Genomic DNA, 27,593 nt, shown 5'->3' on the forward strand with positions numbered 1-27,593 from the left:
GCTTTAAAAACTCACCATAAAGAGAAAAAATCGCTCTTTTTACGTCTGTCACCTGTCCTCTAAAGTTTTAGTCTACTTTTGACTCCCGCGACTTGCGAGTACTTTATACATGTAAGGCATAACGTGTTGGCTGAGGCACGTCGGGTAAAAATCGAGAGTATCAATAACATCAGACTATGCTAAGGAGCGAAATACAACGAAAGAGGCCCACTGAAAGTAGTTCCGGTGATAGCAGAGAAGGCAGAAACCGCAACCCTTGACAAGCCACGAACTCATTCGTGTAGTATAAGGAATCACTGGGAATTACTGCACAAAGAATTGCAGCAGTAATAACAGTCAGTGATAGATGTAAGTATTTCATCAGTAATATAATTAATATCAAAATCTGTGAAGTGATCTAAATAGACTGTATATAAGAGAATACTTGTTTTGAAGTCCGGTCATAACAATGTCTTATTTCCATATTTTACCAAGACTCTGAACATAGGAAAAACTGCATTTTTCCGAACTTTGAAAATTAGTTACTTGAAATCTGTGGGATTTAAGTACATAAATTTCAAACGATTTTCTGTTTTAAATGTGCCAAAGATTATACAAATATTTTTTTTTTTAATAAAATAACAACTTTAACTGATTTATTTATATGAAAAAAATTGTTAAAACAATTTCTGACCTCATTGACAAGCAGAAAAACGTACTTCCTCATACCAGAGCTTATTTTTTATGAAGTGGCACAAAAAATTATAATTCCAATAATTTTTCCTGGTTAATTGACGGTTTCTCACGGACTGTAAGAAATTTTAATAAATAAAAGTTTTGGTTGACCTGTTACAGATAATTCCTTTTTTGAGTACCAAATTTTCATATTGAAATTTAATAGTAGGAGAATGTGCTCCAAACTCTTTCTCTAGTAATTTGGATAGTTTTCACTAGTTAAAAAAATACATCCATGTCAGGTGAAATGGAAACATAAAAATCTTGTGTTCATGTACAGAACCTCACAAAGTTTAATCGTACCTATTTAAATTTTTCAGATTTATTATTTTGTGCATGTTAGAAAATTTTACTGTCACGAAATGCTACGTGGATGACCACCGTTTTTCCTTAAGAAAAAGTTAAAAACGTTTTATTAAAATATAGCAATAAGATTTTCATAAAAGGCAACAGTTATATTGTGTCTATAAATCAAGTGACACGTTGAAGCGATCTTACATGAGACGAAATTAACAAAAATGGATTCGATGATAACTTCAAAAGTAAATCTTTACACATTATGATGACAGGTAATATGAATAATTTGTTGAAGAAAATGCAACTTCAGGAAGTAGGTCTACAAAACAACGAAAATAAATTTTCAGAAAATTTGCAGTTGTCAGAAACTGTTATTAAATCGGAGGACCCATCAACATCATTTGACGGATCTTTACTTTACAAAAAATCGATATATTTCGATTTTCACAATGCAAATCAACAGTTTAAAAGTTTAACACTTCAAACTACCTACTGTGACAACTCACGAGCAAATAAAAAAAAACCTAATTAAAGTTTCAAAAATTTATGGGAATTTTTTTTTGAACAAAATTATTTAGAAAAATACAAAGTTACCATATAAATTTCGATATAAAAGACACGACCTAACATTGGATAGAACTTCTGACTACTTTGAAGATAAGCTGTATTAAAACATAATGTATTAAGAGAAAGTTGATACAAATTTAAAAATAAAACTAAGGCTAGCCGATGTACTGTATGGAGCACTTTACAAAGTAAAGGAATTTTTGCATTGATAAAAAAAGGCTCAATAGCCATTTTTTTTATTTTTTTTTGCTTGTGCTCAAGTTCTACACAATACATGTACACAGTTTCAGGTTTTATCTATAAGATTTAGTACATGTATACTTATACATAAACAAAAATACTTGTAAAATCTATCTCCAACTTCTTTAACAAAAATAAGATTACCTCCAAATGTAGTATGGTTCATCCCTGTGCAGTGCACAACAACAACAACAAATTACTTTTATGTTAACAGAAAATTTGTAATGAACAATATTAAATAAAAGTTATAGAAAGTCTTTCACAAAAATTTTTAACTTTTTTATATAATGAAATAAATAGTTATAAATAAATTTTTGTTGAAGTATGAAATTTTACGACCATTTTTTCTGTTTGTTTATATAATACATATATTGCTTTCAAATTCCAACATGTCACTCTGATTCAACATGACCTCTCTGCAAGACTATGGCGAAGGTCTGAACTTATTCCGCATACACTACGTAGTATCTTAGAAAAAGGAAAATGGATTCTGGGTCTTTGTATCGATCACCAAATTCCTCTACTTCTTGGAGCACTTTATATATTGGCTAGTTATAGCTTTAAACTATATTAGTGGTAAATGCTATTCTTTCTGCAATGCATCAAGCGCTCATAGGCTTCTTAGAAAAAAATATTTTCTTAACTCTTTTGCGGCATTTTGACGCTTACTGTACTCTTGGTAGGAGAAACTTGAAATTCACTACACAAGTTCCATCCAGCTGGGCCTAGCCCAAGCAGTGATAGCGCTCTTGTCACGAAAACTACTACACATTGCAATTCTAATTAGTATTTATAAGACGTAAGTGTAAGGAGTCAAGAAAATGGAATAAATAAATTTGTCTTTTTTTTCCTTTAATAATAGGTAATATATATTTTTACATCAGAAATAAAACATTACCTTAATCTATTTCTAATTACATACATGAGAAGAAATTAATGAAAATTTATACATTCGTTAAGTTGAAAATATTAATTTTGTGTTTAGAATTGCAATTATTCTATGCAGAATACGGTTTCCAGTCATACAAATTATCAGTATTTACAATAATCGACGTAGATCTTTCTGCAATACTGCAAGTGTTTAGGATTTCGTCTAAATTATCGGTTATGTAAATTTTATAGAACAGATAAACTGGATTGTTGATGATAAAAGTATTTGACATTTTTCCTAAATCAGGCATATTCTTTATAGTGCTTACATCACTTTTAAGTGTAACATATAAATATTCATTATATTATGTACCATAAACTTGCTCTGAATGTACGGATTTCGCTTCACCTTCGTTTTTGAAACCAAGATTACTGACAAAGTGTTCAAAGCCATTACTTTTATAAGAATTTCATCAGCTTGTGCAAATGTTTATTTTTGTCTGATTAGTTTTTTGCCAGTTTCCCAGATACAAATTTAAGTCATTTGACTGATATTCATCAAAGATATAGTTACATCAAGTTTGTTCAGTTCTCCATAGTGATGCTTGAGTAATTCATACAAGTAAGATGTTATCGCGATACACAGCGTGTATTGTAAAATAACAGGCATGCGGTAAGGGATATTAAATAAAAGAACACAACGTTATTTAACTAAGCAAATATATTGCTTACAAGTACATGTGAGTCAGGCAAGTGATGGCAGAGTATTAAGCCGTTTAACTACATAAAACTAGAAGTCACCATACAGTTACTACACTTGCATATATGAATATTGTATTGTAATTTGCTATACCAACATCTCCTTTCAAATAAAATGCAATGAAAAGAAAGATGTGCAATTAAGTACCATTAAGTTCTTTGATTATTTTTTTAAACCAATAAGCCTAACAAAGTCATTTATCTTGACACTTGACGCTGCCTTTGAGGATCAGCCAGAACCTCACCGCAGGATATGTACTCTACTTGAATGTCCTTGGATTCGACTTTCTCCTTGATTATAGAATCTTTGACACTATGTGCTTGGTGGCCTAGCTGTAGTTTGCATTAACTCCAAGGCTAATTGCGCCTTTGTTTTCACAGTATGTAGCTGTTGGATCAGATCCTTGAAGTCGTATAGTTTGTGTCAGTCTTCTCAATCAGCATGCCTCAAGAACAGCTGTGTTTCCGAGCTCTCATATTCGCGACCTTTGTCGTTTTGTAGAATCTTGACTCTAGTGTCTCCCTAATTTTCTACATACTTTAAAAAATGTAAAAAAACATTTTGCAACTTAATATTAACGTGATAAAAAATATACAAAAAATTTTCGACTAAAATCGTCTAGAAACGTTAGGAAATACTTAGCCTTGCCCATGGATGACGTATCCATTTAGCACACATCTGAGTGTATGAGTTCTAATTTTTGAGAAGTTCTAATACTAGTCGACTTGAAAGGAATTTTGGTTAACTTGCCACAAATTTCACATGGTCCTAAATTTAACATGCCTGTAATTTTTAAGCCACTGGTAGTCCGGGCTTAGATGAGCCAAACGACGATGCCAAATGACTGCACTGGCTTCTGCTGCCAGGCTTACGTTCTCACAAACAGAGGAAACCTTTTGTGGTTGTGCATCCACACTTGCATTTTCAATCTTGTAGGTTTAATTTGCTAGTGATGGTGCTGTTAAAATCAGTTGACGATTAGGGTTAAACACCTTATAAGAAATGTTGTTAAAAAATACTGTGCAGCCAGACTTAGTGATGCAATTTACTAAAACCAAGTTTGCTACTAAATCAGGAATGTATAACACATTCTTCAGCACAATATTTGTAGTAGGTTTTGTATCTGAGATTTTTAGGAATACTTCCCTTTCTCGCTGAACTATCATTTTTTCTTTGTTGGCTACTGTGATGGTTTTTGTATTACTAGGTCTAAAGTTGTTTAAGCCATCCTTACTGTGGCACATGTGTGTAGATGCACCTGAATCGATTATCCACTTATCTACATATGGTGCTTCAGTTGCTATTAAGCCATAAAAAGCACATACCACATCCTCGGGATCTGATGAGTCTTCCTCCTCCGAAGTTGTGTTCTGTGTCTGTGCATTCGAGGCCTTGGTGTTTTTCCTTTTGCAATTAGGGCAACACTGAGCCATGTGGCCACGTTGATTGCAAGAAAAACACTAAATTTATTTTTGCTTTGGGTAGGAGATTTTTAGCCGTTTCTTAAAACGATCATTAGGAAATAATGCGTTTGATCCGTGCATTGTGTCAAAAATGTAGTTTTTAGTACAGTAGAAGTAACGTATTTCATTTAAAATACTATGTAATTCAACGCATGTTTTTGTTGTTGCCGATGTGTTCAGTTTGATTTATTTAATATGCTTTTCATGTAATTGTTGAGTTCTTAATAGTGCAAGTATGAGGGGGCCAGCTTTTCTCTCATCATTGGTAATAGTACACAATCTACAAAAATATCGCGCAGAGGGAGCGAGAAATTCGATCACTTCGTGCGTAACTAGTGTGTCGGCAATATTATTAGAATAACATTACAATAATACAAAAAAAAAAGCTCGAAATGTAAAATTAGTACCTTTTACTTTAATTTGAACTCTGAAATCACTCTCCAAGTGTCGCATATCATTTCCTGCGTTTAATACAAATTATTAAACTTCCTTAATAATTTGCGGCATAGAAACTTCATTACGATTCTCATTCTCAAAGGTTATTGAGATTTTTTTTCAATGAAATACTACGGTATTTAAAAATGTTTTTGCCTTAACCTTGCCGAATGATTTTTATTACTTATTGATCGAACAGTTTCATTTATTATTATTCTTCCAGAAGTCTAAACCTAAAAAGTAGTAGCAGACCTTATTAAAGATTTGGGAACAATTTTAAAACTTTAACAAAACTGTTTTCTATTTGGAATCAATTAATCTAATCACATTAATTAATATATTTGTTTGACGTATCCGAAAAAAATGTTTACGACACATATAAATTTGACACGAAACATAAATAAAAGAAATTTAAAATAAAAAAAAAAATATTAGATTGCATTAGTTAAAAAAAAATTCTGCCAAGATATGGAATCAAACCCCAAGAATGCAAACCGATCCACAGAGCGGCAAAGCCTTAACCATCTTAGCTATCCGATGGACATGGGGTATGGCTTTTGAAGTCACATACGTTAATAGATATCCTCTGGAGCTTGTCCTACAGTTCACAGCAGTTATGATAAGTATAAGTAATAAATTGGTGATTATAACTGTACTGACTACCTTAGAAAATAGTTAAAGCTGAACATTATTAAAATATATGACAGGATTTTGAAATATTAAAAACACGAGAGAATTAAAAAAAATGTCTTGAAACCAAAAGCCTGTGCATATAATTTTAAGTATTAAATTTCACGACTTATTTTCGGAAGATCATGTGGCTAGTCTATCTCAAACTGTCATATGTTCTATAGAGTTTTGAAAGAAAAGAATATGATTTTTTTTATAAACATCTGTCGAAACTTTTTATTCACTATTTATGCCCTTTTAATTTTTAAAATATTGGATCATAAGATTAAAGCCAATTAGTCGAATAGCATGGTATACTTATATAGTAAAAGTATAAGTAGCGAGAAATACTCGTCGCAGTCGTAGACGCTTGTTTTGTCATGCGCTCAGCTATATAGCTATATCCGACATTTTCAATTCCCTCCTCGTCGGCACACATTCCGTATACCCCTTCCACGTATCTTCAAAATGTGCGCCTATATGCACGTTTCTACGCAAATCCACTCTCTTCCACTTCTTAAAAGGCGTATACCCTACAAAACAAACCGTGCACCTGATTCGGCCGCTTTGCCGCGGCGGGGCGCTCAAACCAGTGGAAAAAAGGGCACACTCCATAGCATTGCAGACAGCAATCTCCCTACTAATCTTTGCTACGGAGTACGGGATACCAATGTCAATAAATATTGTAAAGATACATCAAAAATGATAAAGACAACTATGCTATGAGCACATGCAACTACATGCATCATGAAATATTCAGCATCTTGAAAAACAGGTTAACAAGCTTGATAATCATGTTAATAAGCATTGTAATGGTAAATTTTTTAATTTATTTTAAAAATGTATGTACATCCATACAGAAAGGACTCTTTTCCTGCAGAAGCTTGGTGTTGATGTTCAGACACTTGAGGTTTTGAAAGGCATGCAATATATATTTTTTCTTATTGTATTGCAAATATTGCTTTACTCAGTTAATAATATAATTTATAGCTGTAATTATACCTGTAAATAACAGCTAAAATTACAGTCTCTTTCTTTCTAGTACTTACTCCCTACCCATGAGTACAGAATTCGACAGAATAATTATACTATTTGAGCCTATTCGAGCCACCAAGGATAGTTAAAACGTAGCCATAACTTGTTATACTTTTAATATTGTAAAATTACATACGATTTCATAATACTTTGGCACATGAATATAATTTAATTACAATTGAATTCGTACGTAGAAGACTTGTAATTGATTTTATAGGTAATGCCCATCATCAGATAATCTACAAACTCTAGTACGAGAAAAAATTTTTTTTGGAACAAGAAATATGTGCACAGAATACAAATCAGTACATAATGGAGTATAAGTGAAACTTAAGAACTAAAAGCACTACAATAAATTACAGCCTCCAAAATTATGTAACTAAGACAGTTCTACCATCATAACGGGAGACACCAAATTTAAAAGTGTAAGTACTAAGGAGTGGAAAATTTAAATTTTAAAAAAATTCATATTTTTAAATTGTAGTTACGTTTGTTGTAAACGAAAAACAACAAACACACAAGTTATCAACTGAAAAAAAGTTTATAAATATAATCAGTAATGGCTCCCTTGCGAGCCTTGCTTGCTCGCTCGCATTGTAAAAAATAACTAACTCCTATGGAGTACCGACAGTAGAGTAGACAACCACAGATGTGTAGAGTTAATAAAAAAAAGTTTATAAATATAATCAGTAGTGGTTTCCTTGCGAGCCTTGTTGCTTGCGTTGGTAATAATATTCGAATTCTATGAAGTACCGACAGTAAAGTAGTCTACCGTACATGGGTGGTTCTATATTAAAATAAATCAAAAATATTATTTTAGAAAATAAAGTTTGGAAAACCCGCCACTTTTCCAGCCATGGTATTTAAGTTGTCAAGCTGACGTTCATTAATTTAAAAAAATTTGGGTCAATGGCTCGTCTGATATTTTTGGCGCTGCTCTGCACGGTCAATCTCGTTTTGCGGTTTCTGAACTCCCGAATAACACCCCACGATATGTATTTGTCTCAAACCATGAATTCACGATTTCTGAAGGTGTTTCTCAGGAATTTAATCAGGTGTGGCACATCAAAATTAAAAAAAACTTACGCTGAAAACGCTAGATGTAAGACTTGTCTTTTGAAATATTTAAAATTTCTACAGCCTTTCGATTGGAGAACCGAGATCACTTATTATTGATTTTAGAATACAGCCCGCCTCAAAAACGTAATTAATAACGTCTAATATTATTTTACTCAACATCATCCCATCAAACAGCATTATGTGACATGCAATAAGAAATGGATTGCCTCCACTGAAATTTTCCAACTCTCAATAAAAAAAAAAAACAAAACGTGATTTCTACGGCGTGACGAACGACCGACTACGCCTAGGTCGGCAAAATATTCCATCAAGTCCCTTCGGAATCGCATTGCAACCAAGTTTTTTTAGACATTTAATTCCATATAAGTGTACATTCACGTACTCTTACAGTCGTATTACTAGTTTCATCTTGGAATGGATGTAATAATGAAATGTTTTGCCCAAGAGACAAATCCAACTCATTAACTCACTTACGAATCAAGCTAACACAGGGCAAAGCAAATTTTTTCATATCACATAGGTAATAATAGTCTTTTGGTGATTTGTAAAATAAATTTATGGCTAATTATTTTTTATTACTCGCCCACTTCTTTTACTTCACGTAATAAATTTCAATTTTAAAATATTTTAAGACATTTTTTTTCAACTTGTTAATACTTTAAAATACTTTTCTTTATTTTAATTATTATGAAATTTGAATCATTTTATTTTTTTTTTGCATAAAATTTTTTGCATGTTAGCTCTCATTCTTCAGTAAAACATTGTTTGTGGTCATCTTATTTACAGAATAATGTACTTTTTTTAGCATCTTTTTTATTTGTCAATTGATTGTTCAAAGCGCGTATTTGATTTTTTTAATGATCTCTGCTTTTTCAGGTAGGAGCATATCTTTTAAAGGACATAATAGTGATTTGTTGATACTAGAATACATGGTAAGTAATTGAGACACGGATGTTTTCTTTTCCGGATTTTCCATAATAAGTAAATGTGTGTGTAAAAGATTTAAATGAACAAACTAGGATTCATCCGTAGGAAAACTGTGAAACGCTTATGAGGGTGTTATTTGCTTACAATTAGAACAGTCTGTAAAGAAACACAGACCCGTGGAAATGGCAATAATCGATTTTACACACGTAAAAACAACTGTTAAATTATTTGTAACTCGTCGAAATTGTCCACAATAATTTGTTAAAGTTAAGAATATGACAGCATTCATCAGCCAACTTAGAAAACTCTTTATTGCGTCCGTCCTCATAGTGACAAACGAGTAGGTAAACTGTGCCAGTTCTGGCACCCTTCCAGCTCCCAGCTAGGGTGGTAGTGAGGAAGAGACCGATCGGACAGTGGGTGGTCAGCACTGGTGGGGAGAGAGATTCAAGCTACAGCACGATCGGATCATGGGTGGGAAGAGGCGGTGGATGGAGCAGGATTGGGCCACTTATAGGTAGGGGAGCCATGGGGCGGTGGGTGGTAAGGATTACTCGGGTGCTAACATTGGGGGGGCCATGTGATCCAGATGATACCGACAACTCCCTTCGTTTCCAGCTGCGAATCGAGCTCTGGATTAAGTATGGCTCGAGAGATATAGGCTACTAACAAGCTCAGCATATAGCGAGAGGAAGATGATTAAGCATGAATGAGCATGTTGATTGGCTAACTCATACCTCGAATAGTCAGTTAATGCGATAAAGTAATTTAAATCGAAGCAACAACAAGGGGGAATAAAGTCAAGAAATAGATATATATATATATATATATATATATATATATTTATATATATATATATATATTAGAAGAACTAACTTATTATATAAGTATGGCATGTCAGGTGTACATTAAGTAAAAAATATCATATTTTAGTTGCTGCTCTTTCAAAATATGTTTTTTCAAGCAGTAGCATTATTTACAGCACAATGAGCTAAATAAAATATACAACGTATAAATCATACCGTGAGTAATGTATATATTAGACAGCACACAGTGCAACCATTTAATTTTTTTAAGACCTTTTACGTAAATAATATCATCTGTTTTATTAATTGCTTGAAAGGTTGTAGCCAGATCGTCGTAGGGAACTTTTTTGGATCTCCAAGGAAGACCGTGGTAATTAAACTCCAACCATCAGTTTTCACATTTATTCTTAGGCAAGAGCTGAGCCTAAGAATATGGAGACTTTTTTAAAAGCATTTTACAAAACGCTAGAAGTGCGAGGTTCAGGACTCGATGAAAAGTTAGATACACAAGATGATGATGAGTCAGTGGCATAGGAAGATGTTGATAGTGCTTTTAAAAACCGCATAAGAACGGCTGTTACAGTAAATAATAGGCATTTAGATACTGTAAAATTCCTATAGTCTGCGGAAAAAATACTCATTTTAAAAATACAAGAAATTTTAGACGAGCAGAATGCTTTGAAAATTGATGTAGTATTAACAGCAAAGTTTTTGATGGTGAAAAATGATACATGGATTGTTAAAGTGAAATAGTTAAATACTAAGTCTGATTCCATATTTTATATGAAAGACCTACATAAATGGTTTGAAAAAAAATATCCAAAAGCCCATTTCTACAGACAGAAGAATCTTAGGATCACGATTCTGAGTGGACTCTATGCTCAATTTTAAATTTAGTAATAAATGTAAATAAGTACCATGAAATGAGTGGTGGTTCTTACATAGAACTCCCTCCCACTATCGAGAGAAAAAAGCTTGCGTGAAGGTACAAAATGCAGATCAGCAATGCTTAATATGGATTATTTTTTCAGCTTTACATCCATTGAATGAAAATGCACAACGAGTATCAAATTATACACAATACAAAAAAAGTAACGATTTCAAAGGGATTACCTTTCCAGTGCAGCTTAAACAAGTTACAAAATTCGAAAAACAGATTGATGTCTCTATTAAGGTGGTTCTTCACGATGGTGCCGTATCAAAGCGACACGGGACCCTGTGGTTTTCTAATTTTCGATTAGCTTATTATTTGCAACATAAAATATGTTTTACTGGCACTTGACTATAATATCATTGCATTTACGTACAAATAAACAAGCTAATAAAGTCAGAGTAAGAGTTATAAAAAAATTTTTTTTTGATGCAAGGTTCTGAAAATGGCATGTACGCTCCTGCTCAAGCAGACGTTGCCGCAGTTTACACGGCAGACATTTCGTTTACGATTAAATATCGTATACTAATTCCCTGATCAGCCCAAACTTTTGTTATATTATTAGAAAGCTGAAAAGTTCTTCTTTCACTACAAACTTTTTCTATTACGATCTTAAGTCTACTTTACGAGATATTACATGATATCGTAGTATGGAAAAGTAACCTACATAAGAATACATGTTAAAAGTGCATTTTTTGACTGACTTGTTTTCAAAAATTTGCCTGATAAAGGGACTTAAAATTTTAAGAGAAGATGCCTTATAACTTTAATAACAATCTCTTCAAGTTTCCCTGTAAGTTTAAGTAAATGGGTTAGGTGAAGAACCACCTTAACGTATATTTTTTAGAAAAAAGTAAGAATACTTTTAGTTACACAAATGGTGATAGTTGTACTAATGATTACAATAATATAAAATATCACTGCGTATGGATTAAAGGATTGTCTACGTTGGTAAACAGTTCTACAAAACCGTAAAGCATTAAGTGTTGGATATTATGTAAAGTGCAGTTTTGATAACGCGAAATCACGCTACATTTGCTACAGAAAGAAAACTAAAAGCAGTGACAATCCAGCAAGCTGGTTTGTGAAAGAAATGCAAGATCTCACCTTGGATTTACAAACCATGCACAAGATACGAGTACTAATGAGACCATTATCTAAAAAAGAGAAATTTGATTTTTTCGATGCTGATGTATCTTACTAATATATAAAGCAAAGTTACTAAGACTCTTGCAATCACTAACCGCAAAAACTACTCGATCAATCTTCCTGAAATGTTGCATACTAGTTCTTGAGACTTCCTAGATGGTTTTAGTATAGTTTTTATCTTGAAAACATTTATAACAATAGCAATAACCAAGCTCAAAGTTTTGTAAAATACGCTAGCTTTTTATTTCAGTACAGTGGGTTCTGCTAGGTGGCATAAAAGTAAAATAGAAGCAACCGAAAATAGAATTAAGTAAGTTTGGTTATTATACCCCCAACCAAAGTACCGAATAACACAGTCGATCATCGGCAGATCGTGAAGCATAGAGCTAGGAGTCATGCAGCTGGTTATCCCAACTACCGACAACACTGTTCTCTAATGAACAAGCGACTTACGTTGAACGCCATCCCGAACCACCTAGATTGACGAGTGCCACAAATAAAAAAGTGTTCTAAATGCTAACGTCTCTGACAAAATACTAGGAGAGGTGTCTAGCCAGAGCACAATCTGGTCTAGCATTAGAAGGTCTATGGTCATTCTTTTAACCGTCCTAGGGCTACCAGAGCATATTTTGCTACAACAGCGAGCCAGGAAAAATAACCCTGATGAGTTCGGGCAGCTACAACAGCCTCCTTCTCAGTAGTCGTCCCGAAGAAATACCCACAGAAAAGGTACTCTCCAGACCTACTTTTCTGACAAACGATGAGCGGTTGGTTATCCGGGGAACGACAAGATATTCTTTAGTCAGTGGTCCTCCCTCCAACACGGTCTCCGTGCACAGAAACTCCGAGGGTAAGAGTCAAGCTACCCACAGCCAGCTTTCCATCACCAAGAATAATAATAAGAAGTAGCTTGTTAGAAGTTTCACTGCCACTGCCCCTTAGGGCCAGTATAAGAATTGACATTTCCTACTTAACCATTAATCTCATCGGTTCTTTCAAGGACCACCTAAGGTTCAACTACCTTGCCTACAAATACATTTTTACTACCATTTCTGGCAACGATTTTTCAACTAAAAGACGATATAAAGCCGGCCACTATTAAACCAAGTCAGTCATTCACTGGCAGACGTCATGAACGGAGTTATTCGTCGCAAGGCTGAGAACCTCAGCGACCGACGCCCCAATATTACCTTCTCAACTCTAAGCATTTAACCAGGAATCACCAACCCTCTCTAAAGTCTGCGCTGAGAGAACCTAACAGCTACAAAAGAAAAATAAATTTTAGCAAACGGGACAGTCTCTAACGGGCAAGCATCACGAACCAATCTTCCCACTTTAGATCACTAAGTCTGCAAAAAAAGAAGGTGCTTTACACACCAAAGTCTTCGGCGTAATACTAAGAGATGTTGGGAAAAAGATTTACAACTAGCTCCAACGCTTCAGACATTGTAGTTTTCCTCCTGATCAGTCTGATGCTACAATAACAGGCTAGAGATCACCCTGAGGTATAGAGGCAGTCACGTTTACTGGAAACTTCAGTTAAAAAAAAGCAAACTTGAAAAGCTTTCATGGCGATGAAAAATGTAGAGATTCAGATCCAGGACTTTGTTGCTCTGGTAATAAAGTTGTGAGATAAAAGAAAAAAATTTTTTAATCATACACTTTTTGTGAGTTTTAAATCTTAACAGCTTTAAATAATAGCTTTTTTTCGTAGATTATATGGGAAAAACTGAAAATAAACGGCTCTTTAGGGCCAACGATTATTTTGTGGCATAAGAAACGCACGGTAGTTTTGAGCATAATTATATTTTTTCAAATTTTTACAGTTTATTATTTGACCAAATAAACTGTATGGATTCTAAACAACTATGGGGGCGCTTTTGTCTAAGCTTTGGACTCTCCAAGTCCGAACTCTGAACTGTAAGGTTGCAAACAGTTAAGGTACGAGTCTTCAACAATACATCGAATTGCGCAGCTACAAATGTCATACAGTTCCTTGTTTATTGCCCAATCCTAGGGATCCGGTTATCTCTTCAACTGTTAGAACTCTCTAGTAGAACTTTTAACTTTCAATTTAATTACAAATATCGATGAAGGTAACAATAAATTTTGTTGACTACCTCCCCAAAAATTCGAATTTCGGTGGCAGCATATAGGGACGAATGCCAATGCTCCTTTACTATCGACGCGACATCTATATCACGTAGAGGGGGCGGGAGAAAAAACTTCCTGATCCCTACTTCTTACTTGAGAGAGAGAGATAGAGAGAGCGAACAGCAGTGCAAAAGTGAATAAGTATAAGGTACGTATTTACCTACGCTGCGTTTATTTATTTTTTTTGAGCTGTGAGAAAACTTTTGCACAGAGTACGCGTTCAACTCGGGTATGACTATAAATTTGTCGTGTAGTGCAAGTAATGTCTTTCGGTAATATGCTACGTAGTAAATTAATAACCTTAATCTCAATATCGAATAAATGATAAAATAATTGTTGAAAAATCTTACAAGAAATCAAACATGAGACTTTTGCAGAAACCGATGCCCAGGAGTCTAATAAATAATTATATAAGCTTATAAATGTTTAAATGTTCTTGATATGCAAAAATTTTTATCAAATAACCAAATTTATAAGATATCATTTGGTAATTTAATAAAATCTAGAGGGTTTTTAATAAAATTAAGTTGTTCTGACCGACTTCTGTTGCTTTTCGGGCCTGTTAACATCCAATAACCAACAAAATGACGTAAGTGTTAACGGATGAGACAGGCCCTTCAATTTTGTCCCAAACAAAACCAATCACCATACTCACCACTAAAGCTAATTGTTATCTGATGGCTAATGAACCACAAATTTTTGGCTGAAGTAGTAAGAAAAGTAGTATACATCACACGGGACGTCACTCGATAATCCGCTTCGATGGTTTGCCCCCTCGGCTTCGCTTCGGGGGGCAATTTCACCGCCGGGAGCGAATCATCGAATTTCGTCCCTTTTAATGTAATGTACTAAGTGCAGCTACAAAATTTAAGATATTGGGTCATTTTTGATTGACGTATTACAACCCGACAATACAGCTATTAGCATCTCACTAAAAAATAATACCCTTTACAGTGTAGCAACGTGTAGTCATACTATTGACTCCAGACCAAACATTCTATAGATCGTCGTTTAGGCTTTACTCAACAAATTCTTAGAGATACCAGTACTCACAACTTGGATTTATCTGTTGCTATTCTCAAGGTCAACACATTGAGAGTTGAGTGTAATATCACTAGTGGGGCCTATATAAATGGAAAAAAATGCACACCATTCACAAATTTTTCCCTGGTAGTGTAATAAAGGGGGTAGCTCGAAAAATCATTCATCTGCAAAAATGAATGGTTGAAATTGGGTGAAAGGTTAAAACTATTGCCCTGCTAAATTTATCGCAGTTAACACTTATATATTTTATATATATAGCTGTTGCTTATTGCAGGTGTAACATGTGTATGTTTTTTTTTGTACCTTAACTATATTTTCCTCTTATCTTGGTATGTACGTTTTAATTCTAAATTATTCTAGCGTTGAATCTTGTTTCTTAGTGTGGCTATTATAAGCTAAACTTTTGCCTCCATTGGCCTCTAAAATTTATTTTCTTTAATTGTATATTAGATAGTATTAGTTTTTCATTTCTGGTCAGCATAAGCCAGCGTACACATTTCATCGCGTGTGCGAGCTCTACCATAAGAATACATATTAGAAAGCGCTACATTAAATGAATAGTATCTTAAAATTTCGCAGAGTAAGCGATATAAATAATTATATCATTGGATTCAGTAGATTTTCAACTATTATATTCATCTGGTCTTGGTTTGGGAACTGTCACGAGGGAGCCTGCTTAAATAAAAATTTCTATTAAAAATAAATTACAAACTGTAAGATAACATGAAGTAATCGATTTTTCTATGTTGGGCCTGCTCATAGAAGAGTAGGTAAGGGCCGTGGCCAAAAAGTAAGAGGTCGGGGATTCCAATCTTTTTTTTTTTTTTAGAACTGGTTAACAGAAAAAGAAATAAAATTTATAAAATTAAAAATGTGTGGCATGGTAATGTAATGTGGCATCATGTGGTGTAGAGGAAACTGGAAGTATGTCACAAGGGGTGGGCTGAAGGAAGAAAATCAAGCAAAATTCACTTCCGTCACACTTTTTTTTAAGGTCAAAATCTGAAATCGTTGATTTACCCCCACGCATAACGCGCCTATAGAAGTATAACTTCAATAAAAACCATCAATTTGTCTTACGTGGTTTCCAAGATATCGTTATTTTTGATGCGCGTTTTCATTTTAAACGCGGCCGCTCGGAAATCCCGGAGTCATGATGGGAAGAGTTAGTGTGGCCTACGTCGGCGGCTCGCCGCGACGCCTCACCCAAGGAAAATAGCTGCTTTTGATTTTTGAACATCGATTTTTCACGTACTTCCGGGATGTCGATTGGAACGACGTTTTGATAGGTTGTAAAATAACTCTTGACGAGTACAATGCCACTTGAAAAATGGCAATATGTTGAAAAATCAGCCATGTCCCATTTTTTGCGGTGGGACCATTTTTTGCTTCTTGCAGTGATTTGCAAAAAGTTTACAACCGATCTTCTTGAAATTTAGTGTGAATGTGAAGAGATTATTGTTAATGTTAAGAAATACCTTGTATTTCTTGTTCAAGTCTTACAATTCAAATGAACGTGCGTTATGGATTTAAAAAAAAAAAACGGTCCAAAAGAGCACTCTTTGGCCAATTGCGAAAAAACGGCTGGGCCAATTTTATTTCCCTGGAGCTCATTTTCTTCGTCTTGATATTGCGCATCTTTTTTAACGGTAAAACTCTTTTGTCCGACTCTCCAGTTTTTTTCTAGACGCGAAAAACCGCTTTCGATCACATTTAGCATTTTGTTTGGGCCGTTAGCTGACACAATTTGGAGTCTAAAAGTATTTAGATTTGTTCAGAAACCGAATAACTACCACCATGATTTTTTTCGCGCTAATAGCAATTTCCCAAAATTAACCATGCTTTTTTGCTACTAATTCTATCCTACTATATGTTTTTTATTATTTATTAAAGAACAGACTCATGACCAATAACCCAAGATCATATGTCCTACAAGCCATCATTTTTTATTCCATACTGAGTTTACAGTTAACTTATCAACAGCACACTAAAAAATGTTTGCACCTTAGCAAAAAAAATAGTGCAAAAATTTTTCAAGTTGTCATTCACGAGTTCCCTCTAAATTTGGTGTAGTAATAAACAATGATAGTATTTAGGGCACATGATAATGGGTTTTGCTCATAAAGCATCTGTTTTTTGATAAACAATAAAAAAGTGTATACTTACCGACACAACAATAACGCGAGATTTTTATGCAGAATTATCTTTGCCATTCCCTTCAATTACTTTATTTTTCTAATTGCATCTTTGGGAAATCAGAAAAAACTAGTATTCAATACTTTCTTACTGTAATTTTGACAATGTACATACACTCGCAGTGGTAGACACCTTCTTTTCTTTCTATCTTATTTTATGTTTAGACTATTTTTGCTTGCATGCATACCATTTTAATAGTATAATGCAATCACTCACAAATTATACACGAACTCTTAAATTCAAAACAGCTGCAACGGCTGCGTGCGCCGAGCAACTATCTTTCAAGTCACGCAAACCACGTCATGCGTAGTAAAATTTCTTGGATGATTTTTTAAAATTGAATGACACAACTAAAAACTGTGGCCAGGTAATGGTGACCAGAGAAAAAAATCATTGACTTTTAAAAATCTCATTCCCGTAGAGTTTTTCGCCGCGAAAAATAGGAAAAAATAAAACAAAACTGCAATGTATGAGTATTAAAATAAAAAATTTGGTAGAAACATTGTTACAAAAGTTTTATAAGTGCCAAAAAACAGTTTTTAGCCATGTAACGGCTAAAACGAAAATAAAATAAAAAAAAAGGATTAGCCACTTGTAACATTAAAAAAAAAAAAAAAATTTAAGCTTTGAACAATAATTTTCGAAATATAGCTTTTTGCCTCAATGCTTACAAACTCCGGAAAATCGCGATTTTTTAATAATTAATTATTCGACTTTTTACAACCATACATCTGATTTCACGTCTTTCTCATCCAATTCTCAATGAATCTCGCTGAGTATAGACTTGAGTTATTCTTAGAAAGGTTAAAAACGTGCGTCAACTCCTTTTCTTCTTAGAAAATTTCTAGGTATTTAATAAATAATGTTATAAGGCTAAACAATTACATCAACCTAATCGATAAGGAAGTAGACGTTAATTTTCTCCGCACTGGCCTTAATGGAAAATAATCTCACAACTATTGGCGTTCGAATTTGAACGTTTTACATTCTAGGAAGGTCTAGGATGTTACAGAAATTTTTTCCGATTTTTCCATTTCAATAAGCCAGTGTCATAGATTTGCAAATGTATAAATCCTATCTCCACAAAATAAAAACCAACAGCCAAAAGCTAAAGAATGTCGTTTATCTTTTCAAAGCGTTTGATTCCCCACTCGGATGCTGAAAGATTTAAAAAATAAAGCAGTTTTATTTATAATTAAAGAGCGGTGGCAAAGTTTAATTTGTATCCGGTGCGTTACAGTCTTCACTTTTTAACGAGTTTTATAGAGCTGGTAACACTCCTTTTTTTTACTAAGAGCCCGTGACGTTTTGCATTTAATTAGATTGTCGATTTGGGTAGTGATTTGTACAGATTTTAATGGTTAGTGCATTGTATAAATGTGAGAATATAGCAAAATTTTCTCGGTATGCGCTTTGATCTCGGTTATAATAAGGTTTTAATAGTACCCTTAACACTTTTTTTATGAAAAAGTAAAAACGTCAAAATTTTTCTCATGCAGTTAAAGCAGGGCCCAAAAGTTTTTAGCTTATTGTGATCACTGACAGTAGAAAAAAAATTTTCGACGATTAAAAATTCATTTGAAGTATTTAATAATTTCGACCCATAAAATAAGCCAATTTTCATAGATTGACCCATGTACACACATAAGTATACTACAGATGATAATCAGATAGAGTTATTAGTTTGTTTGCTATTGATACTAGGTACAATGTAAAGTAATAACGAACCCTATGGCTTCTTCTTCCTTTTTTACAAGATTTGTTACTTATTGTAAACAATTCCAATCAACTAACATTCTGCTTTTAAAGGTATCCCATAGAGCTGTTGCAACGGTTGGTTAAGAAATGTTGGGCATAGCAATTAAGCTATATTGTAGCAGATTCTATAAGAACATTTTCAAAACATACCATTGGTGTGTTATTTTACAACAATCAGAATGAATGAAAGTCAAAGAATAAGCTCTATCTGGATTAGTTAGTAGCAGCATGTTGCAACTTCATCGAATTAAAATACCGGCCATACCTGCAATAATATTCAGCAACTTTTTTATTTATATCCTACAGGTGAAGGGACTTTTACAGCGTAATGCTATTATTTAAAAAATAAATAACCAACTTTCTGGGTGACTGAAAAGTTGTTGAGGTGCAACATAAGCTTCTAGCATTCTCTTTAAATGATAAGATTCAACAGCTGTCTCAAACTAGTTTACTTCCTGTCAATATTCACTGCATTACGTAGGCTTGAACTATGATTTTCGTTTTCCTTATAACATATCTGCAAATGTCTCCCTTATCTGCAAACGTTAGATATTCGTATTTAAATAGAGCTTGAAGTCTTAGATTTTTATTTCTGCCTAATGAAGACTACTACACATTCTATGCTCGGGAAATCGATTTCAAGCGGTACAGGCGGTAGTCTGAACCGACCGAACCAAGTAGTTCGGACTCAACCAAGCCCAAAGCACCCGTCCCGTCCGAAACCACAGCGCCACATGTAAGATGTGAAAATTTTGTGTCATTCTAAATTTTTCACATCAGGTGTCGCATGTGAGTCGAGGACCAGACAGATTAGCACCTGGAGCCAGGAAATACTTTAAAAGGGAAAAATAAAAACAATGAATGTAATTCTAAAGTTATACAGAAGTTTGAGTCGATTAATGTCAATACAGTTAGATGAAAATGGGCAAAAAAAAATTGTGTGGAAGATTGTAAAAGTAACTCAACATTATTAAGTGCACCAAAAAACGACGAAAATCTGTTCAAATTATAGAGCAAGATCAGAGAACATAGAATGTATTATCCTCTTTATGTTAAAAAGATATATAAAATATGTTTTCCTCTTTATGTTAAAAAGACATATTCTATATTCTCTGGCAGGATTATTTAAGTGGCTTGGTAAGTCATTCTTAAAAAAGTTATGCTTGTGATATTCCACTAAAAACGACACTCATTATAAAAATTTCTTTAAAGACGTATCTGGCAAAATTATTTTTCATATAAAGTATGTAACCGTTCAATTCTTCATTCAATCTTGTAAATTAAATTTTGTTTATGAAAAATTTTCTTACTGCGACATTTACAAAATTGTCTACTGCCCATGAAAGAACTAGTAAACATGAAAAACTGTGGATGAATTATTTATGTGAATAGCGATTTATACGATTAACCGCAAAATACAGAAAAGTATTTTGTTAAACACATGAAAAATGATACATATGAAGGAACTATTGAAAGCATATTGCTGTTAATCTCACCTAAGATCTCATGCCGAATTCTCAGCTGAAATCTCACCTGAGAATTGTCACAAAAAATTTTTTTTTGAAAAAAATCTTTAATTCGTATTTTAAAGCATCGTAATGTGCCAATATAGTTGTGTCATCCGTATGATACCTCGAGAAACACATTAAAAGTTGATTTTTGGATATTTAAAGAAAAATTAAGTAGTTTTTCCTAAATTTTAGGTTAGGGCGCGGTTGAGATTTCACCTGAGATTTTGAAAACACAAACTTTTTTGTTAAAATAACTAGAAAACAACTTCTGTGTGTTTTTGACGGTATCATACGAATGATACAACCAACTTGGCACACTACTATGCTGTCCCGGACAAAAACTTACAGCTGTAAATATAGCTATTACAAACAGTTGTTTTTACAGTTGTAAATTTGTCACATACACATTTGCTACACAGAAAAAATTAAAGCCTACGTTGATGATTACATCCAATACGAAATCTGTATCATCTGACGACCAGTAAAATATTATGAGGGGAAAAACGCAAAATTCTCAAACAATGGATTTGCACAAGACGTTTGATAGACACTAGTTCTTCTTCGGTGTCAGACAGCAGCAGTGAAGGGGCACTGCCAAAGACGGTACCCACAACGCGCCAAAATTAAAAATTGTAATATTAATAACACAAGTGCCTATAACCCAACGACCTGAGGCGCTTACTGCCCACTCTATTAAATAATAAAATATTAATTATGAACACAAGTGCCTACCACTCAATGACTCGGGACGCTTACTGGCCACTTTGTTAAATAATGAAGTATTAATTATTAACACAAGCGCCTATCACCTAATAGCCTGGGGCGCTTACTAATCGCTTAATTATACAATATATTATTAATTAATAGCTCAAGCGCCTATTACCCAATGACCCATCAGGGCGCTTATTTACTGGCTGATGTATGAAATAATAAAATATTATTCAAATAAAATTTCCAATGACAGTTTGTAAATAATTAAAAACAACGTCCAATGGTGGTACTGTCATATTTTGAATTTATTAAAAAACAAAACTTTTTGTTTTTTAATAAATTCAAAATATGACATTACCACCATTGGACGTTGTTTTTAATTAATAAAATATTAGTTATTAACACAAGCACTTATTACCTTATGACCCGGGGCGCTTACTGGCCATACTATTAAAAGATAAAATATTAATTAAACACAAGCAGCATCCTGAATTACCAGGCGATCGGCGCTTGCGTTATTATTTAACTTTTTGTTACTTAATAGAGTGGCCAGTAAGCACCCCAAATCATCATGCGATAGGGACTTGAGCTATTAATTAATAATATATTGTTTATTAAAGAGATTAGAAATCACCCCGGGCCATCGGGTGATAGGCACTTGTGCTATTAATTAATATTTCATTATTTAATAGTGTGGCCAGTAAGCGCCCCGGGTCATTAGGTAATAGGCGCTTGTATTAATAACTAATATTTTATTATTTCATACATCAGCCAGTAAGCGCCCTGAGTCATTGGGTAATAGGCGCTTGAGCTATTAATTGATAATATATTGTATAATTAAGCGATTAGTAAGCTCCCCGGGTCAGTGGGTGATAGGCAGTTGTGTTAACAATTAATGGCTTATTATTTAATAGAGTGGCCAGTGAGTGCCCCGGGTAAATTAAGTCTTCAAAAGGTTCTGCAAATTAGCACAAGTCAGGTATCACATGGCGCCAATTTACTCGCACACAAAAAATACTGGAGTTTTTTAACTTCACAAAACATTTTTTCTTACTCATTGTTTATAGTTAAGTTACGTTATTAATTTGTCGATAAATAGAGCAGGTTACTCAATAAACATATTTTTTAAATAGATAGGTCAATCAGTGAAAAATTTTTCTACACAGGCAACAACGATCTTCTTACTTGGAAAGCATCTTCTATACGATCAGCAAGTCTGTGCTCTGATCATTTTGCGGAGAATGATGTAATAGTGAATAAAGGCGGCCCTATTGTTGCGGTCCAATAAAAACCAATAAAAAATTCATTGATTTTACCATAGGATTTTTCTATTGGTTTGTTATCGGTATTTGCACCCGTAAATCCAAATAAAATCCGAAATGGTCAAAAATAGATTTTCTATGTCATTTATTATAACTAGGACATGATTGAACCAAAATAAATTGACAAATTTATGTCATACCATCCGGATGGTAACACCAAAACGGGGGGACTAAAGTATTTTTTACAAAATTCTAATAAAAATTAATAAATAACTTTTCTTTCAATTTACATATAAAATACTCTAATCCCCCCGTTTTGATGTTACCACCCGGATGGTATGACATAAATTTGTCAATTTATTTTTGTTCAATCGTGTCCTAGTTATAATAAATGATATAGAAAATCTATTTTTAACCATTTCGGATTTTATTTTTTACGGGTGCAAATACCGATAAGAAACTATAGAAAAATCCCATTGTAAAATTTTATTGGTTTTTATTGGACCGCAACAACAGGGGGTACTCTACACTTGGGGGCCAAAGCTGCAGTGCCCATTAACGGCTCAGTCAAAAATTTATAGCTATTAATATGCCTATGATTTATAGCTATAATTATAGCTACAACTACCTATAAAACAGCTTTAATAATGTATAAAATTCAGCTACAAATATGGCTATAAACTACAGCTGTAAATTTTTCACAAATAATGAATAAAAATTAGTTTAAAATCAGATTTTTTCAACATGTATCGATCAGTACAAATGGTATCATCCGTATGATAACAGTAAAACTGGGGGCCTGAAGTATTTTTGAATAAGTAGAAAAAAAACAAGAAATCATATACAATTTCAAGTATTTTAAAAATTGTTTGAAGTATTTTTGAATAAGTAGAAAAAAAACAAGAAATCATATACATTTTCAAGTATTTTAAAAATTGTTTAAAAATACTTTAGGCCCTCAGTTTTACTATTATCACACGGATGATACTGTCTATAATGATCGACATATGTTGAAAAAATCTGATTTCAAACTAATTTTTATTCAAAATTTGTGAAAAGATTACAGCTGTAATTTATAGCTATATTTATAACTGAATTTTATACACTATTATAGCTGTTTTATAGGTAGTTATAGCTATAATTATAGCTATAATTTATAGGTATAATTACAGCTATAAATTTTTAACTGAGTTGCAAGTAGATAAAGGTCAGATTATGGAGGGATAATCTGAGCCAGAATCTGCTGAATCTGAACAAATAGCGCAACTGTGTTGTATGGACCATAGCGTAAGTGACGTACAAAAGATACAAATGGACATTGCGATGACAAATCAGCAAGAAAGTGCAGATAATAGTAAAGCGTTTTGAATCCCTGCATGCCAAGATAGCATAAACAGTTGCAGCGTCGAAAATGGTGGTGAGTCGTTTGTCGTAACAAAACACATGAATGATTTATCATGTCCTTCGAAAAAAAACATTTTTTCAAACGTTGTTGAAAGTGAATTTAACGAAGTTAATTTGAATTATAAAGTTGATCATAATAGTAATAATATCACGAAGAATATGATAATTAATAAAGTGGAAACTCAGAAGCATGTAAATCAGCGTATTCAGAGTTATACATTTTTGAAGAAAAAATAAGCCACTATCCGAAAAGTTTGTTTGGTCAAGTGTTTACAGAAATCACGGTTTACTACGCGTCGGATAAAGTTTCTTGAACAAAAAGTAAAGCATTTAACTACGGTATACAGAAATGTCAAAAAAAAAAGAATTCTCGATTAAAACAATGAGTGGACTTTGAAAAGGTTAAACAAATGACTCATTTAAATGACTTTATGACCAACTTTGAGTGTAGTGAGTCTCGTAAAACCGTAGTAGCGGTGCAATTCAAACCGAAAAACAGACAAAAGTGCACACTTGCTAGACAAAATTTGTGTAAAATAATGTATTATCGTTCTGCAGCTGGCTATAATCAGTTAATTAAATTGTTGATAAGGTTATCCGCGGAGTCAATTGAATAGCGCAGTTAGATGTAAAGCTAGGATTAAACAAGAAAGTTTAGAGAAAAATCCAACAGAAATTAAGTTTTTTATCTACTGAGGAGCGTGTATGTACTTAAAATTTGTGGAGGTTATAGCCTTAAAAGAATGGAAAAATATTTTCCAAAATACGATGAGATAGAAGGTTTGAAGGATATGGGTGGCAATATGAGGAATGAAAAAGTTCGCGTTCAAATGACCATATAGGGGCACATTTTGGAGACACGTGGAAGGTGTACACCGAATGGCTTTATATCCAAAAATGGCATAAGTTTTCAATAATTATTAGAAATGTTTATTTAAATGTAATAATAAAGAAAAACTACAATATAAAACAGTGAGACTTACTGTGTTGTGCATAAATTATTTTAAAAAAATCCAAATTGCTTGCGTGTGTATAATTTTACTTTGAAAAAATGCTTATAAAAGTTGGAAATCCTTAAAATTATTCATGTTATTCCAACTTTTCAAAGCTTATTATTCTCCGTAAATGATTACAGATTAGGTAATCACTGGAAATTTGTTGACACAATTCATGTGTAATAAAAACCTACAGTTTCGTATAAACAATTGCACCTAACTCATTACACATGTATTGTATCAAAAAATGTACAGTAATTACTCTATCTGAAATTCTTCAAGGAGTATAACAAGTTTAAAAAGTTGGAATAACATGAATAGCTTTAAGGATTTCCAATTTTTATAAGTATTTTTTTAAAATAAGACAATATACACGCAAACAATTTGGATTTTTTAAAAATAATTTATTCACAACACATCAAGTCCCCCTGTTTAAAATTGTAGTTTTTCTTTTTTATAACATTCAAATAAACATTTATAACAATTATTAAAAACTTATGCCTTACTTGGATATAAAGCCCCCTTGAGAGTAACTTAAAGAGAAAAAATATTGTTTGCAAGGAAAATAATGTTCCTGAATATTATCTAGTTGGTTTACTATCAGAATTAAGATTGGGAAAAATTATATCTATTAATAATTGTATGATTCAGTTGTGAATAAGAAAAACAATAACACATGGTACTTACACTTTATATAGACGTTAATTATCGGCCCAGTATCTCATCCACTCTGGCCAAGCGGTGAGATCCTTGCGTGATAATCGGGGGGCTCGAGTTCAAGTTCCATATGAGTCGAATTTTTTTTTTTTCCTATAATTGTTGATATTTTTTAGGTAATCATTTTATTAATGTATAAATTGTAATCGTTGCACAAAATTTTTTTATTTATTTTTCTCTTAAAAATCTCAACTGAGATCTCAGATGAGAATTTGACATGAGATCTCACCTGAGATCTCAGGTGAAAAATAACATGAGATATCAGATGAGATCTTGGGTGAGATTTATCAGGAGGGTTGATCTTCTAATTTCAATAAAAGCTCTATCACCATCTTTATGAATGTAGTCGTATGTGTATTTCATGCTTTGAATGGATGCACAATATTTAACGTTTATGTGGCATTGTTAAGTATGTTGTACTTTAATTTCAACGAATATATATATATATATATATATATATATATATATATATATATATATATAAGAAACAGACTCGTAGCGCCATCCCTGGCCAACTACAAACGACAGTTGTAAGATATTTGCGGACGCTTGGCGCTCGAACGTGGGCGCAAGGCAGATCTCGTCTGTCCGTCGAAGCATGCGGTCATGCATGCAAGCAGCCGTTTGTCGTTGGCTGTGATCTGTATCGTTCTTATAATATAATAAGAATTAATTCCTATTAGTAACTAATACAGGGTGTAATATTATTAACTATTATAAGGTGTGTTTGCTCATTTCTTAATTCACGAAATAAATCCCTTAATAGATTAACAGGCATTTATATTTCATTAACAAAGTTTTTTTATACGGTAAAACCATTGCTTGAATTTTCAACTGTAATTGTTTTTTTTTTTTTTTTTTAACGATGTCAGCAAATGTTTTAAAAAAATTTTGGGCTTTTTTTTATGTAAGGACCATGAAACATGTGTTTGAAAACCAATTTTGCAACTTTCTTATTGTTTAAAGATATTTTAGCTGACATAATTTTACTTATATGTTCAGGTAAATTTATTTTCTTGTTAGAGTGTAGTGTTAAGAGAAGATTTGCATGTGAAAAACCATCTTTTTGGGATTATGTAGTATAACTATATGCTTTTACTTGACCAAAGGGAATACTTATTTTAAATCCCAGATAATTATTTTAATAAATAAATCGATATATTTAGCTCTTAACATTCACCTATTGCTCTAAAATTTTACTTGGTATAAAGTTAGCGCATTAAAAACAATGTTTTTAAACTCAACTATGATCTGGTAATGAAGAGTCAGCGCAGTAAGCGCTCAGAAAGGTGAAAAAAGTATAGTTATATGATTTTAAATTTGCTAAGCTCATCCTAAGTAATTTTTTCTTATTTTACCAGTTAAATTTAATCAAATGAAAATAAGATTTATTAACTTCTAAATAAATAGGTGACAACACAAGCACCTTTAACAAAGAAATTTACTGCTGACAGTGTATTATGACTCTCTTTAGGGGAAGGGGGGTCAACGCACAGAGCATGCAGGGGGGCGAAGCCCCACTCTTACATATATATACGTATACTAGTAGGGCTCCGCCCCCCTTCGCGCTCTGCGCGCTAACCCTCCTTTTATTGTGGTATAAGTGTAATTTGTTCAAAATAACGTTTGTATTAATATTTTTTAAGCCTTAAAAAATGATAAAATTAATTGTAAGTATGAACATAATATGTTAAAGTATATTTTACAGAATTCGGAAGACTATGGCATTTTTTGAAAATACTCGGGAATAAATTTTCTACGCTGGAGGATGATTACTGATCTGCTATTAAGGAAATGTGAAGAACAAGCTGCTAATTGCAAATAGAAGTGGTAAAGTTTATATAGACTGAGAGATGTGCTCTTGACTTTTCGTTGGTAAGCTTTATTATTTCTTTTAG

General features: G+C 33.1%; 1 protein-coding gene across 2 annotated transcripts in view; it reads right to left on the minus strand.

Moving 5' to 3' along the window:
• Positions 1-19,685, minus strand: part of Tbc1d22 (TBC1 domain family member 22) — a 177,177-nt gene extending 157,492 nt beyond the window's left edge. Inside the window, exons 1-2 of one of the 2 annotated variants that reach the window (XM_089595840.1) lie at positions 19,454-19,685; positions 19,066-19,360 (exon numbers count right to left, since the gene is read on the minus strand). The gene's annotated coding sequence lies outside the window, so the exon portion shown is untranslated. Of the gene's footprint in view, positions 1-19,065 lie in introns of both variants that reach the window. The other variant, XM_089595846.1, reaches the window with a different exon arrangement.
• Between the last annotated feature and the right edge of the window lie 7,908 nt (positions 19,686-27,593).

The sequence above is a fragment of the Copidosoma floridanum genome, unplaced genomic scaffold (assembly GCF_036245765.1).
Source record: "Copidosoma floridanum isolate Cflo_tuat_1 unplaced genomic scaffold, Cflo_Japanese_pri ptg000004l, whole genome shotgun sequence".
NCBI lineage: Eukaryota > Metazoa > Arthropoda > Insecta > Hymenoptera > Encyrtidae > Copidosoma > Copidosoma floridanum.